We start from the raw sequence: 15,354 nt of genomic DNA on the forward strand, positions 1-15,354 counted from the left end.
TAAGGCCCAGAAGGCCATGTCCATGGCACCGCTGGGCATCAAAGCTCAAACTTGGACAGACAGTAGGGAGCCAAAAAGGGAACTGAAAGAAATAAACCTTAACCGTTTACCTGACTGAACAACAGGTATTGGTGAATGAAAACCCAGCCTGATAGAGAAATGGTATTAATGGGCCTTATTGAGACAATATGGATGAATTAATTGAGGTATACAGTCTCACCAAAGATGGTGTCAGCCAAGATCTCTCAGGCCAAGATGCCCTGAAGTGTACAGCAGAACCTGTCCCTGCAATGAGAGGGTGGGGGTGTGAGCCGGTTCCCCCCAGTGCACAGCCGATCAGTGCCTCTAGGCATTTACAGATATTACAGGGACACACTGAGGAGGAGACAGGCTGAATGGGCTAAAATAATCTTGGTGCCTCAGGGACCCAAGGGTAATATCAAGAATCATACAGAGAGGAAGCCTGAGGTGTGTAAGGACCACGGAGGATTACGAAACCCCAACCTGTGATGAAATAGGTTTGAAGTATTTAAAAGATGGCATGGGACCCCATTTAACTGTAATTATAAACATGGGACTCCCAGTGGGAGATAATTCTAACCAAATGCTGAATTGGGCCGTGAGAGCTGAGGCAAACGCAGAAACACAGAGGAATAGCTGCAGTACAGGGAGGGTAATCAGACCCACAATGTTACAACGGAAGCAGGAAAGGGCACATAGCCAAGGAACGGAGGCAGAGAGAGGGAGATAGATGTTCACATTGTGTGTGGCCTGAATTCACGTTGGCACATGCATAGCCCATGAATATTCATTGATGCTGTGTTTGGAAACCAGCAGAACATAATATTACTACGGGAGTATTTATATCAGTTACCGATACGGATTTGCCCCTCACCCCTCAATCACTAAAATGAAAGCCATTGGAGAGAGAATCGAGGAAGCTGGATGAAATAAACTTCTCCCGACGCAGATCACGGATATGGCAAAATATATTCAAATATGGGAGTCTGAAACTGAGGAAGGGACCACTCTGGGAGTTGCCAGTTTAGAACAGTTAGGAGCAACTATTGATGTAGAGACACGAACTGTAACATGGGAACAACCTGGCCAGGCCCGGGACAGGAAGAAAGGGAGAGGCGACATCTCCACAGTCGTTACCTTGCAGGGAGACTGGAAGAGTCAGGGAATCTGGGAGTTATAGCTAGGACCCAAACAGCAGTGTGGGTTACTCAAACAGGAATGTGGGTTATTATCTATGGATACTGTAAAGATCGAGGGCCCTCTCACTCCCCACACAAACCGGATCCCATTAAAGCTGGGGCAGAGGAGGCGGTAATTGTGACAGTAACAGATTGAGAGAAGCAGGAAATAGTCAGACCGACAGTATCCCAGGCTAATTCACTGAATCCAGACGGCTCATCCCATCTCACTATTGAGTATACCTCCCTCAGTAAATCTGCCATTAAAGAGTATCCTACAGTTGCAAACCACACCATTGTATTTAATGGATTGAAATCACAACAGGATATAGTCTCAGCCCTTGATATTGTGAATGCGTTCTGGTTCCTAATGGCAGAATAAGCTGGTGTTTACTGTCGAAGGATAACAGTACACCTGGATCCAGTTACCTCAGGGATCCTTTAATATTCCATTATATCCCACCGATGTATGGCTGATAGAGTTAGTCTATTTAATCTCACCAACACCTCAGACAGTTGGTGAGAAAGAACATATCCAAATATTAAACATAGTATTGTGTCAGTTCAGGCAGGCCGGGCTTAAAATTAAAATTAAAATTAAGAGTGCAACTGGGAAGGTAGGTAGAGGTGTACCTGGGACATCATATCAGGGAGATCAAATCAGGAAGACAGAGGGGATAATCCCAGTGGAACGAAAGATCATGATTTTAAAACTATTCACCTGCACATCGCGAAGGGGTAAGGCAAACTTTAGATTGTTTAATTATTGGAGGCCTTTTGTGGAGAATTATCCGGAATTGGCAGAACCACCATAAGCCCTGACAGAAACACTGACATTAGCCAGGGGTCAGGGAGTCAGCAGAAACACAGACAGTCAGCATGCCTTTGGTATAGTTCATGACCATGTGTTGGTCGGGCTCGGTGAGGTACATCACCTTGTCTGGGAGCCACATGGAGCATGAAGAACCGGTCAGAGAGTTAGTGGAAACAGCTAACTTTCCCAGTGAAGCAGCAATAATGAAGATTAGAGCTCACAGGAAAGTAGAATCCTCACACCAGCGGGGCAGTGAGTATGTGACTAAGGCGGGCGAAATACTGACTGAAACAGTGCAGACATTTGAGGAGATGGCAGTGGCAGTAGCTGCAGAAGTGAGAGAGGAAGGTTTAAAGATATTCCCAGAAACAGTCCCACAACAGGAGAAAGAGGAATGGGAAAAGGGTGGGGCAGTAATAGGACACGACAGAGTCTGGATGATCCAGCAGTGCCATCACACTGTAAAAGACAAACATTATTAAAAACATATCATGGGTCAGTCTGTATTGGGCAGGATACAATGCAATCTCAGATGCTCCACTACAGGGAGAGGCCTGGAACAGGGGGAGATACAGCAGCTTTTTGTTGAAGGGGTGTAGTCTTGTACACACTGTATGAGCCAGGGAAAACAATCAGGGTAAAATGGAGGCAGCAGCAGGGACGCAGGGGCACATGGGTACAGTTACAGATGGATTTTACACCCACCCCCAACCCAATCCCAGGGAAGGAGATCCTGCTGGGTCTTAATAAACAGGTTTACTCAGTGGGTGGTAGCATTCCCCTGCAAATTCTGACCAAGGGACACATGTTACAGGGAACATAGTTAAACAGCTCTGTGGCCTGTTTGGTACTAAACAGCAATCCCATCTCCCATACCACCCCCAGAGCTCAGGGACAGCAGAAGGAATGAAGCAGACACTGAAAGCTAGTCTGACTAAGGCCCTCCCAGAGACAGGCAGGGATGGGTTAGAGTACTCCCCACCATCCTAATTAAATTGACATCAACCCCAGCAAAGGGAACGGGGCAGTCCCCCTTTCAATTAGTGACCGGACGGACTATGCAGATACCACAGGGTGTGGTATTGGGAGTGCCCGAGATGTGCAATGGCAAGGATAGGGTTAAACAATTCTTGAAAGAACTGGCAAAGCAACTACATGAGCTGAGAGGGGAAGTTGCAGAGGGACAGAGAACCAGAAACTGGGAAAGGGAGCACAGAAATATCCGAGCTGACATTCCAAACCCAGGAGGTCGGGTCGGGGGAAAATGTTATCGGAACGCATGAAGGAAACCCAGCTGTACTTGGCTGGGGGAGCCACAGAGTTCTCGATAGGGAACGCTCCCATCATGCCACAGTAAGGAGCGTTGAATAAAGGTCACGTGTGCTGCTAAACTCAGGTCCCTCTTTGATACTTCTCCCAGCAACAGTTGTGCAGAGGCATGTTGCCGGCTGGAGGTCTGTGGCCAGTGCCGTTGTTCCACAAGGATCAGAGCTGGGACATCTGTTGTTTGCAATATATCAGTGAATAGCATGAAAATGTAAACAACTTAATGAGCAAGTTTGTAGATGGTACAATTGATGAAGCTGTGAACAGTGAAGAATGTTGTCAAAGGACACAGCAAGAAAGGTCAGTTAGGAGGTTATACGGAGAAATTACAGATAGATCTGAATTGGACAAACGTGTGGTGATGCATGTTGGGAGGCACATTGCATGAGGAATGTATACAGTAAACGGAAGGGCCCTGAGCAGCATTAATATACAGAGGGATCTTCAGGTGCAAGTTTACAGCTCCCTGAAAGTGGTGAAGGAGGTGGATGGCAGGCTTGCCTTCTTCTCTCAGGGGACTGAATATAAAACTGTCATTAGGCCACCTTTGGGGTATTGTGGGCCATTTTGAGCACCGCATAAGGAGGATGTGGAGGCTTTGGAAAGGTTGAAAACAGGTTTACCAGGATGTTGTCTGGATTGGGAGAGGTTGGAAAGACTTGGATTGCTGTCACTAGAAAGTCAATGGCTGCGGGGTGACCCAAGAGGCACAGACAGAGTGAATAATCTGAGTCTATTACCAAGATAGAAACGACAAATTCTAGAGGCCATAGATTTAAGGGGAGAGGGGGCACGTTTAAAGAAAATGAAAACCAAAACAACTGCAGATGCTGTAAACCAGAAACAAAAACATTTTCGGGAAAAGTTCAGCAGGTCTCGCAGCACCTGTGAAGAAAAATCAGCGATAACGTATCTGAGGAAGGGTGACCAGACCCTAATTATTAACTGATTTTTCTTCATAGATGCTGCATGACCTGCTGAGCATTTCCAACAACACCTGAACAAGTTAAAAGGGAGTTGTGTCAGACAAGTTTCTTATGCAGGAGGTGGTCAGTGACTAGAATGTACTTGCCTGAGAGATGGTAAAAGCAGAAACAATCACAATGTTTAAGAGGCATTTGGGCTGACACATATGCGGGCATGTGTTGGCAGGGATATGGATCATGTACAGGCAGATGGAATTAGTTTGGAATGGCATCATGGTCCACACAGACATGGTGGGCCGATTATTCCGGTGCTGTCCTGTTCTGTTTTCCAGGGGGTAGAATGTGTGGAGGGAGAGATAATATTTTGAGTGGAATATGTCTCTTCTTTAGAACACACAGTAAGTTGACAATTTTGAGAGAAGCAATGTAGAAAGGGAATATATGTTTGAATGGCACAGACACAGGGAGTAGGACAGCAGGAATGGGGGGCAATGTGTACAAATCATTAAAGGAGAGAGAATATAAAGTGTTTTGAGTAAACGTAAAGGATACTGGGCTTCATTAATAGAGGGAATGATAACATACTCATGGAAAAGATGCTGACCATTGACAAAGCTCTAGTTAGGTCACAGTTAATCATTGCATCCAATTCTGGTCACCAGATTCCTGATCAGGCTGGGAAAGTTAAAATACCACAGAGGGACCTGTTTCATACTTTGCTTTCTTTCAGGATGGAGGAGAAAGTGAGGTCTGCAGATGCTGGAGATCAGAGCTGGAAATGTGTTGCTGGAAAAGCGCAGCAGTCAGGCAGCATCCATGGAACAGGAGAATCGACGTTTCGGGCATAAGCCCTTCCTGAAGAAGGGCTTATGCCCGAAACGTCGATTCTCCTGTTCCCTGGATGCTACCTGACCTGCTGCGCTTTTCTTTCAGGATGCATTGGCGACTCAAGGGTGAAACATTCTCCTGCCAAAGGTCTCACTGCTGTATTGTAAGAATACAAGGCCTGTACTCTTACAACACAGACAGAACACCTCAGTAGGGGCAGGCGGACTGTACCTTCGAAATAGAACGTATTGCAGGAAAAAATGTGGATTCCCCCGTAATCCCAGACAGAGGAATTTGCCGTTTCCAGACAAGACTGAGAGTCCTGGGTACAAGCCTGTTAAACTGCCTCCCGGTCCCATTATCTTACCTCCCCTCCATATGAGCATAGGTAAGTGAATCCCCCATTAACTGAAGGAAGAACCCTTCTGCCTTAATCTCTTCCCATCAACACATAAACATGAACAATACGATAATCAGTTTCTGTAATCCATCACACGTTATCACAGGACATCGCCATTCATCAAGCTTTGTAAGGTCATAATTACCTACTTTAAACTATATAATGACAATCGCCCATGTGGCTGATATGCCTTTGTCTAATTCCTATTAAATATACTGTCTCTGTGGGTAAGGCAGAGATTCGTGAAGGTGAGTCTCTGCAAGTAGACACTCGGCTACTTCAGAGACGCTTTGAAACTCTCGCCGGCTGTCCGATAATAAAGCTACTGCTGTTCTGCAGAAAACTTGTCTCGTCTGGATTGTGGAACAGAATAGGCATCAACAAGGAAGGATATGAGTGATCTTCAGGGTGTGGCATACAGACTTACTGGAGTAGTTCACTGATGAAGAAAATGCAGTCACTGAATTGATTTGAAGAAATTGCGATTTTCTTTGAAGTAAACAAGTTGAATATATTTTTGATAAAGCTGTATAAGATTATAACACCTAGATATAGCAGACAAAAATATCTGTATTAGATAGGTGATGGCACAACAATTAAGATCAGATGTAAAGTTTTGAGAAAGTGGGAGATGAGCAAGTGTTTCTGCTGACTGTATTGGCTGGAAATATGCAGATCATGCTGCCTATTACGGTGTTGCGAGCAACACGATGAATGATTGATAAAAACAAATACATCAGGTCTGAGGGAAATAAAATCTCAGAGTTTGGGGGACGGATGGGGAATGGGAATGTTGGATTCTGCTACAGAGAGACAGCTTGGATTTGATGGGCCTCTTTCTGTGCTATAATGCATTTTATTTGGACCTACTTAACTTGATCTGGTCACCGATTAAATTGTCATTGAGGTAAATCTGCTCAGTGTTCCTACTCAAACCAATACAGGCTGTCCCTTCACAGCAGGAGATAATGTTTACTGCTTTATACTGGGTTCTGGGAGGAGGGAGGGGGAGCGGTGGGTGGGGTGGTGCTAACGGTGTGTATAACAGTCGGCCAGCATTTATCTGAAATGAAAACACTAGTGCAGCCACACTAGGGACAGACTCTGGAAATGTGGGGAATGCCAGAAGGGAGTTATTTACCCATTCCCACCTGGAAACGAGCCAAACCAGACAGCCCGGGGAGAAGCTGTTCACCTGCTCTGTGTGTGTGTGTGTGTTGGACGAGGGAGATCCAGTAGATGTAGTGTACCTGGACTTTCAGAAAGCTTTTGATAAATTCCCACACAGGAGGTTAGTGAGTAAAATTAGGGCGCATGGTATTGGGGGCAAAGTGCTAGATTGGATTGAAAATTGGTTGGCTAATAGGAAACAAAGGGTAGTGATAAATGGCTCCATTTCGGAATGGCAGGCAGTGACCAGTAGGGTACCGCAGGGATCCGTGCTGGGACCGCAGCTTTTTACAATATATGTTAATGATACAGAAGATGGTATCAGCAATAACATTAGCAAATTTGCTGATGATACAAAGCTGGGTGGCAGGGTGAAATGTGATGAGGATGTTAGGAGATTACAGGGTCACCTGGACAAGATAAGTGAGTAGGCAGATGCATGGCAGATGCAATTTAATGTGCATAAATGTATGGTTATCCACTTTGGTGGCAAGAACAGGAAGGCAGACTACTACCTCAATGGAATCAATTTATGTAAAGGGGCAGTAGAGAGAGATCTGGGTGTTCTTGTACACCAGTCAATGAAGGCAAGCATGCAGGTACAGCAGGTAGTGAAGACGGCTAATAGCATGCTGGCCTTCATAACAAGAGGAGCTGAAAATGTGTTGCTGGAAAAGCGCAGCAGGTCAGGCAGCATCCAGGGAACAGGAGAATCGACGTTTCGGGCATAATTCCTGAAGAAGGGCCTATGCCCGAAACGTCGATTCTCCTGTTCCCTGGATGCTGCCTGACCTGCTGCCCTTTTCCAGCAACACATTTTCAGCTCTGATCTCCAGCATCTGCAGACCTCACTTTCTCCTTCATAACAAGAGGAATTGAGTATAGAAGCAAAGAGGTGCTTCTGCAGCTGTACAGGGCCCTGGTGAGACCACACCTGGAGTACTGTGTGCAGTTCTGGTCTCCAAATTTGAGAAAAGACATTCTGGCTATTGAGGGAGTGCAGCATAGATTCATGAGGTCAATTCCTGGAATGGTGGGATTACCTTACACTGAAAGACTGAAGCGACTGGTCTTATATACCCTGGAATTTCGAAGACTGAGAGGGGATCTGATTGAGACGTATAAGATTATGAAAGGATTGGACACTCTGGCAGTAGGAAACATGCTTCCGCTGATGGGTGAGTGCCGAACCAGAGGACACAGCTTAAAAATACGGGGTAGACCATTTAGGACAGAGCTCAGGAGAAACTTCTTCACCCAGAGAGTGGTGGCTGTGTGGAATGCTCTGCCCCAGAGGGCAGTGGAGGCCCACTCTCTGGATTCATTTAAAAATGAGTTGGATAGAGCTCTCAAAGATAGTGGAATCAAGGGTTATGTAGATAAGGCAGGAACAGGATACTGATTAGGAATGATCAGCCATGATTATATTGAATGGCGGTGCAGGCTTGAAGGGCTGAATGGCCTACTCCTGCAGCTATTGTCTATTGTCTATTGCGTGCGCGTGTGTGTGTGTGGGGGGGGGGGGGGGGGGAGGGTAAGGGATTCACTCAGGCATCCATCCTGCTGAGACACCAGTGAATTTACTCATAACCACAAGTTGAAGGATTTTTTTTTTCTTTTATTCACACCAAGTAATGAACAATGGTATTGGCAGTTCATAAAGTTTTTTGAATATAGACAACTTAGTTTTGGAAATGTTCCCAACATTGTTGAACATGTACAGATTCACACTGGGTAGAGACTTTTATTTTCCTTCATTCATTCACAGGATAAGGGTGTCGCTGACCCGGCAGCATTTCCTGCCCATGCCTAATTGCCCAGAGGGCAGGTATGAATCAAACCCATTGCTGTTTATATTCATATTAATCAACACGAATGTCAGACTATATTAATTATCATCAAACTCAAATCCATTTGATATTCATATATTTACAATCAGTGTTCAATTCACCAAATGTAGCTGAAGGTAATAATCTTCAAGTGATTCGAACAGAGAATACATCTGAATACTTGTTCAGCAAATTAAAGCCTGTTGTGTTTAGATAGTAATAATTTTAAAAAGTAAGGTGACTTGAGAATAATGGAACAAGTTGATTGTTGAGTATCTGATAATCTTGTTTTAATCTGGAGTTAATTTAGGATTAGTTAACAAATGGTAGGGAATCCCAACCCCATGGAGTGCACATCCAGTTCCATGTGGGAAAACCAGGACCCTTCCTGTATCAGCGACAAGCACAAGAACACGGAGGTGACACGGGAAATGTCAGGAACACCGGTTAATCCATGGTTAAAGTACTGCACTCACTCCTAGTCCCCACGTTGATGAGTTCTCACCAGAGAGGGTACAGAGGAGATTGATCAGAATGTTTCCATGATTGGAGAATGTCGGCTCTGAGGAAAGGTTGGATAAGTTGGGGATGTTTTCCGAGGAGGATGAGCTGAGATTTAATTGAAGTGATAAGATGCTGAGGAATCCAGATTGAGTGAATAGGAAGGAGCTATTCATAACAGAGAGGTCAGAAACTGGAGGTTTTAGATTGAAACTAATTCTCAGAAAGAAGGGGAGTGGATGGTGGGGAGCAGGAACTCACTGATGGGGAGGTAGAGGCAGTAGTCGGCATCACATTAGAATAAAAGGACATGGATGTAACTGAAACGCTAGAACATGCAGGGCTATGGACTAAAGTCTGCAGAATGGGATAATTGCGATTTATTTGACATTTCTCCAGAATATTAAACTCAAGTCCAATTTGAGAATTTATCAATATCAGCCGACCTGAATTCCAAACGTCAGAATAAATTTGTCAGTAAGTTACAGCACAGATCGAGGTCACGTTGTCCATCCTGTTTGTGTTGGCTGTAATAGAACTATCCAGGCTTTACAGCGTTCTGTACTCACCAATGACAGCAACAATTTCAGACTGTGAACTCTGTCCTCTATGTTGTTATAATCTGTTTTTTCAAAGTATTTCTTTGGCAGCTGCTCACCTTGTTTCCTTGTTTCTTTCCCAGCCCTAACTCCATTCCCTGTGGCCTTGAGAGACTACCATTTCTGCTGTTTAATTTCTCCTGCCTTCCCCCGTGTGACAGAATGTCTTATTGTCCTTGTCTCACCCCCACCTTGCTCACAACCTGTTACATTTCTGATGGTTCCCAGACATCTGTAACTATCACTGCGCCCTATGGGTCAATGGCACGAGTTTTGAATTCTCTTCCTCCTGAGATAATCAGAAATCTTTCCAGTTGCAGTTTCCCCCAGATTTTATTTTGAAAAAAAAAACAGAGCATTTGTGTCAGAGTCAAGTATTTGTGAGCCTTCATCCACAATTCTGAGCACTTAGACATAATCTATGACCCTCCCACAGATGTGCAGGTTTGCTGGATTGGCCGTGCTAACATGGCCTGTAGTGTGTAGGTTAGGTGGATTGGGCTTACCATGGTAAATGTGGGTTATGGAGGTAGGGTCATTGCAGACTCGATGGACCGAATAGTCTCTTTGTGCACCTCAGATATCCTGTAATTCTAACTAGTTGTGATTGTCGACACGTTTTCCTCATGCCAGGTTCATTCAGCTCAGTTACACATGCTGCCTTTGTGTTTCTGTGGGTGCTCTCTCACTCCTTTCCTTCTGTTTTACAGCCATTTCACACTGTACGCGAGGGTGAGAATACATTTGTTAATATAAATACTCCAACCGAAACCCGCACAGGTCAGGACCTGTTTCTGCTGTTGATGTCGCTCACAGGGAACAGGAAAATAAAGGTACAGTCATACATCTTACAAGGACACAGAGGTGACAATCACCAGGAATGGCTACACAGTTTAAAACTCTATTCTCCAGAAAAAAGGACGCTGGAGAGACAACCTGGTTCAAGTAGGAAGCTTTGTGTCTGTATTTTCAGAGATTTGAGGCTGAAATCATTAGGTTTGAAGCATGTTTCATTGCCCCAGGTCATCAAAGGTGCTATCTAAATGTGCCTCTTTCTTTGTGTCTTTTTGTCTGAGTTAACAATCAGATGGACAGGTCAGTCAGTGGCTGAGTGCTTTTCAAAATCCCTGATCCCAAATCTGCCTCCCCCACAATCTCAGGTGCCTCACCACTCACTGGGTCATGTAGAAACTCTGCCGTTACAATGAGAACTGCCTTTGCTGTCAGCTCTCCTCATTCTTCTGCCTAATCCCCACTTCTCTTCATTAAATCCCAGCTGCCTCTAGTCCACCCACATGGACACGTTGAAGATCATGACAGGAGATTGGATTGAAACTGAGTGTTCAATAGCCAGAATGAAAGAGGAAGAAGGAAATAAGCCGGGTTTGTGGGTCTCAGGGGATACAGAATCCAGGCTGAGCCCTTTGTGGGCATTCCCGCAGTAATACGAGACAGCATTCCATGATGAGAGTTAAACCCGAGAGGCAGGAGAGGGAGCCACTGAACATTGGCAGGTTTAGCTCAAACACAGGAGGTTTGTTCAGTCAATAACAGTGTGTTAGACATGGATGTGAAGTGAACAGTGAGGGGGAAAGTTACCACAAGCTGCAGATGGACAACTTTCATTGGAACAGGAGGAGGCCATTCAGCCCCTCAATCCTTCTCTGCCATTCAGGATGATCATGGCTGATTTGTGGCCTAACGTGCAATTTTCAAAACCCTCCAAACTCATTAATAAACTCCTCTGCAACAGACAAGATCAATATTGATAAACTAACCATCTGCAAATGCTGGGAAATCAGGAATAAAAACAGACATTGCTGGAAAAAGTCAGCAGATCTGGCAACATCTGTGGAGAGTGAACCTTTGGGTCCAGTGACTGGTCAGGTGACCAGCTGCAGCTGACCTTTCTGCCTTTTCCGTAACACTCTCTGAACAGGTTCTGTTGCGAGGGGGATGAGACTGTCAATAACAACTGAGAAAACAGGAGGACGTGCTCAATCAGAATAAAACCCATTTTGGTCTTTCACTTTTAATTCAACTGCAAAAATTATTCATTATTATTTCTGAAATAGGAAAATAGACCAGTAAACAACTCTTCATGTCATTGGGTCTGGGAAACTGTTTATTCTGACCTGGTCCAACCGACATGTGAATCCAGACCCTGAATAATGGGGTTGACTCTGAACCATCTCCTGGGCAGTCAGAATGGATGACAAATGCTGCCCCAGCAAGTGATGCCATGATCCCATGAACAAACAACAAATCCAATCACTGTGGTTAGTTGTGAACTCGCTGGTGTTTCATCAAGTTGGAGTGAACTGCTTCCCACACTCAGAGCAGGTGAATGGCCTCTCCCCAGTGTGTATTCACTGGAGTACAGTGAGGCTGGATGGTGTACTGAACCCAGTCCCAAAGTGAGAGCTCCTGAATGGTCTCGTACTGGTCTCCTGTGACCGGGAGAGATATTCACCATCCCAGAGGATACTGGGTAAAGGTACCTTCAAGAGGGGTCTCGTGAGAGTAGATCAGCATAAACTGTTCACATTCAGGAAAGAATCAATAATGAGGAGGCACCGATGTAAAGGGATTCATAAAAGAAGTACATGTGACATGAGACAAAATGTTTTCATGCAGAGAAAGTTTATGGTCAGGAATGCACTGCCAAAGAGTGTGGTGGAGCCAGGTACAATGAAGAGGATAAAATTGAACAGTCATTGGAAGGGGATGAATGGGAATGTTTATGGGGTAAAGGTAAAGAATGGCATTTGGTGAGGTGATCCTTTGGAGAGCTGATGAGCCAATCAGCCTCTTTTTGTCCTTCTGTGAACATTTCATTCTGAGCCCTCTAAGGAAATATCAGAGCAGGGATTGTGAAGAAGTTAGATTGATTGAGAGTCTCTGTGAACAAAAGTGAGACACCTATACAGAAAGACTTTGGGATGGATTGAATCAAATGTTATAAATTTGCATGGCTCCCAACAGTACAGCCATTACAAATGGGACTGATCAAGAGAGTGGAATTAGAGCAGCAAATACATCTTAAACATTGATGCAGCTAAAGGGGATGCTGGGTAAAGATACCACAGTTAGTGCTGACTTCATTCCAGATACACTAGCCAGGGAGCACATCCTTCCTGTATCTGTCCTATCGAGCTTTTGAGGAATTTTGTTCATTTCAAGTGTTTCATTTTAGATACTCCAGAGAAGACAGTTTCATGCTCTTCAATCTCTCCTGCCAGGGCAACACTGTCGTCAGAATTCAAGTCACTGGTGTGTGTAACTGGCTGCTTCATGGACTGGAACTGGCAATTGAGACTGTAAGGCTACTGTATAAAATATCTTCAATTGTATTGCCAGATTGCCAGAAGCATGAGGGGCTTTAAGAAAAAAACACAACTTACGGGCATTGAGTGTCAGAGCACTTCCTGTTGTGGGACATCCTGTTTAGATACAATCTATTGATAATTGTTAGAATTGACTTACATTAGCTCTGTAGAAGTGGTCAGAACATTATAACGGTCATTGGAGAAGCTAACAAATTTCCCATGGATTAAAACTTGTAAATAATAGAATAGGTATGGGTTCTTCTGGTAAATTGCGCAAAGTTATTCAAAATGGTCCTAATTTACTTTCAGAAACAAGTGAGTAAAAGGCACATTACTGAGGTCATTGCATTAGTCCTAATTTAGAAGTTCAGGAGAACTGACAGGAGAACTGGTATTGGGGGTTGTAATAATGATAGGGAAAACCTTGTTTTACATAGAGAGAGAGCTCCCAGATGGGAAACTCAGCTTTAACATCACATCAACTGCAGAGTCGTCCAATTGCACAGGTCCAGATCCTTATCGGTAATATGGAAGGAGAACGCAGCATTCTCAGCCCAGACAAATCATTCCCATGTTTTGCATGTGGTCGAATATTTAACCGGTCATGTGATCTGGGAAGACACCATTATGACAGGACCAGGGCGAGGGTACACAAAAGTGGAGATTGTGGGAAGGAATTTACCTACCCCTCCCAGTGGACACTCACTGACACAGTCACACTGCGGAGAGGCCGCTCACCTGCCTCACATATGGGAAAGGGTTTACTCGATCTTACATTCTGCTGAGACACCAGAGATGACACAGTGGATTAAGATCCTTCACCTGCTCCATGTGTGTAAAGGATTCATTCAAATCTCCCATCTGCGGAGACATCAGTGCATTCCCATCGAGGAGAGGCCATTCACCTGCTCAGTGTGTGGGAAAGGATTCACGCAGTGACCTGCTTAAACACCAGCGAGCTCACTCCGGGGGAAGGTCATTCACTTGCTCTCAGTGTGGGGGGAAAATCACTCAAATGCAGCACCTGCTGACACCCCAGTGAGCCCACACAGGGGAGAGACCATTCAGATGGTCAGTGTGTGAGGGGGGATTCAGTGATTCATCCTGCCCCCTGAGACCCCAGCGAGCCCACACAGGGGGAGAGGCCATTCATATGGTCAGTGTGTGAGAGAGGATTCAGTTATTCATCCTGAGCCCTGAGACCCAAGCGGGTTCACACTGGTTAGGAGCTGTTTACCTCTCTGTGTGACAAAGGATTTGCTGACTCTTCAACACGACTGAGAGCCCAGTGAGTGGTCACAGGGAAGTGGTCACCCACCTGCTCCGTGTGGGGTAGAGTTCACACATCACTGCAGGACTCTGATTCTGGAGTTACTGTCCATCAGAATCAGCACAGGACCTTGTATATGACGACACCGTTGGAGTTTTGATGTTGTGGTTGTTCATCACAGTAACTGGGCTGGAGTTGACTGAATTTATATTGCCACTTTCTGAACCTCAAGGTGTCTCTCTGTGCAGTTAGTCTCCACAAACAGCAATGTGACAATAAGCAATGATAATCTGTTTTGATTTAAATTATGATTGTAGCACTGCTGCTTCACAGCAGCACGTACAAGGTTGGAGTCCAGCCTTGGTCAATGTCGAGTTTCCACATTCTCCCCATGATAGTGTGGGTCCCCTCCAGGTGCTATCTCCCACAGTCCAAAGATAGGCAGGTTAGGTGGACCAGCCGTGCTAAATTGTCCACCGTGTCCAGGAATGTGCAGACTATGTGGATCAGCCATGGGAAATGCACTGTTGCAGGGATGGAGTGCTCTGGCTGGGATGTTCTTCAGATGGTCGGTGGGATTTGATGGGCCAATGCTCTCCTTCCTTACTGTCGGGATTCTATTCTATGATTGAGGATAAAGGCTACACAGCAGGGTGTCCTTGGAGAAGGAGCATGTGCTGTGTATCAATGCTCTCGATGCCTTGAGATAGAGGTGGGCACCGCAGGGGATACAGTGCTTTATCTCCACCGCTGCCCCCTCCATACAACTCTACTTTGATTTAGTCCCTTCTCACTTTGTCACTTGTAATGGTTTGCTTGGCCCGTAATGGGCTTTGTTTGGAAATCTTCAATTGGTTACACAAATGATTGGTTACTGCTGGTGATGATATGTCTAGATTAGAGTGGTGCTGGAAAAGAACAGCAAGTTAGGCAGGATCCAAGGAGTAGGTAAAGCAACGTTTTGGTAAAAGCCCTTTTCCTGCACCACTCTAATCTAGGCTCTGGCTTCCAGCATCTGCAGTCCTCACTTTTGCGTTGCTGGTGATTATGTTAACCAAAATCAAAATGGCGTAATGATGATTTTGATGGTGGGAAAGTTACTGTGATAATATTTCTGGGTCGGAGAAATGGGGAAAAAGAACGCTTCACAGCTCACAGAACGA

This window comes from Chiloscyllium plagiosum, unplaced genomic scaffold (genome assembly GCF_037043375.1).
Source record: "Chiloscyllium plagiosum isolate Xiang-an unplaced genomic scaffold, Cpla_swu_hap1 HiC_scaffold_45, whole genome shotgun sequence".
Taxonomy (NCBI): domain Eukaryota; kingdom Metazoa; phylum Chordata; class Chondrichthyes; order Orectolobiformes; family Hemiscylliidae; genus Chiloscyllium; species Chiloscyllium plagiosum.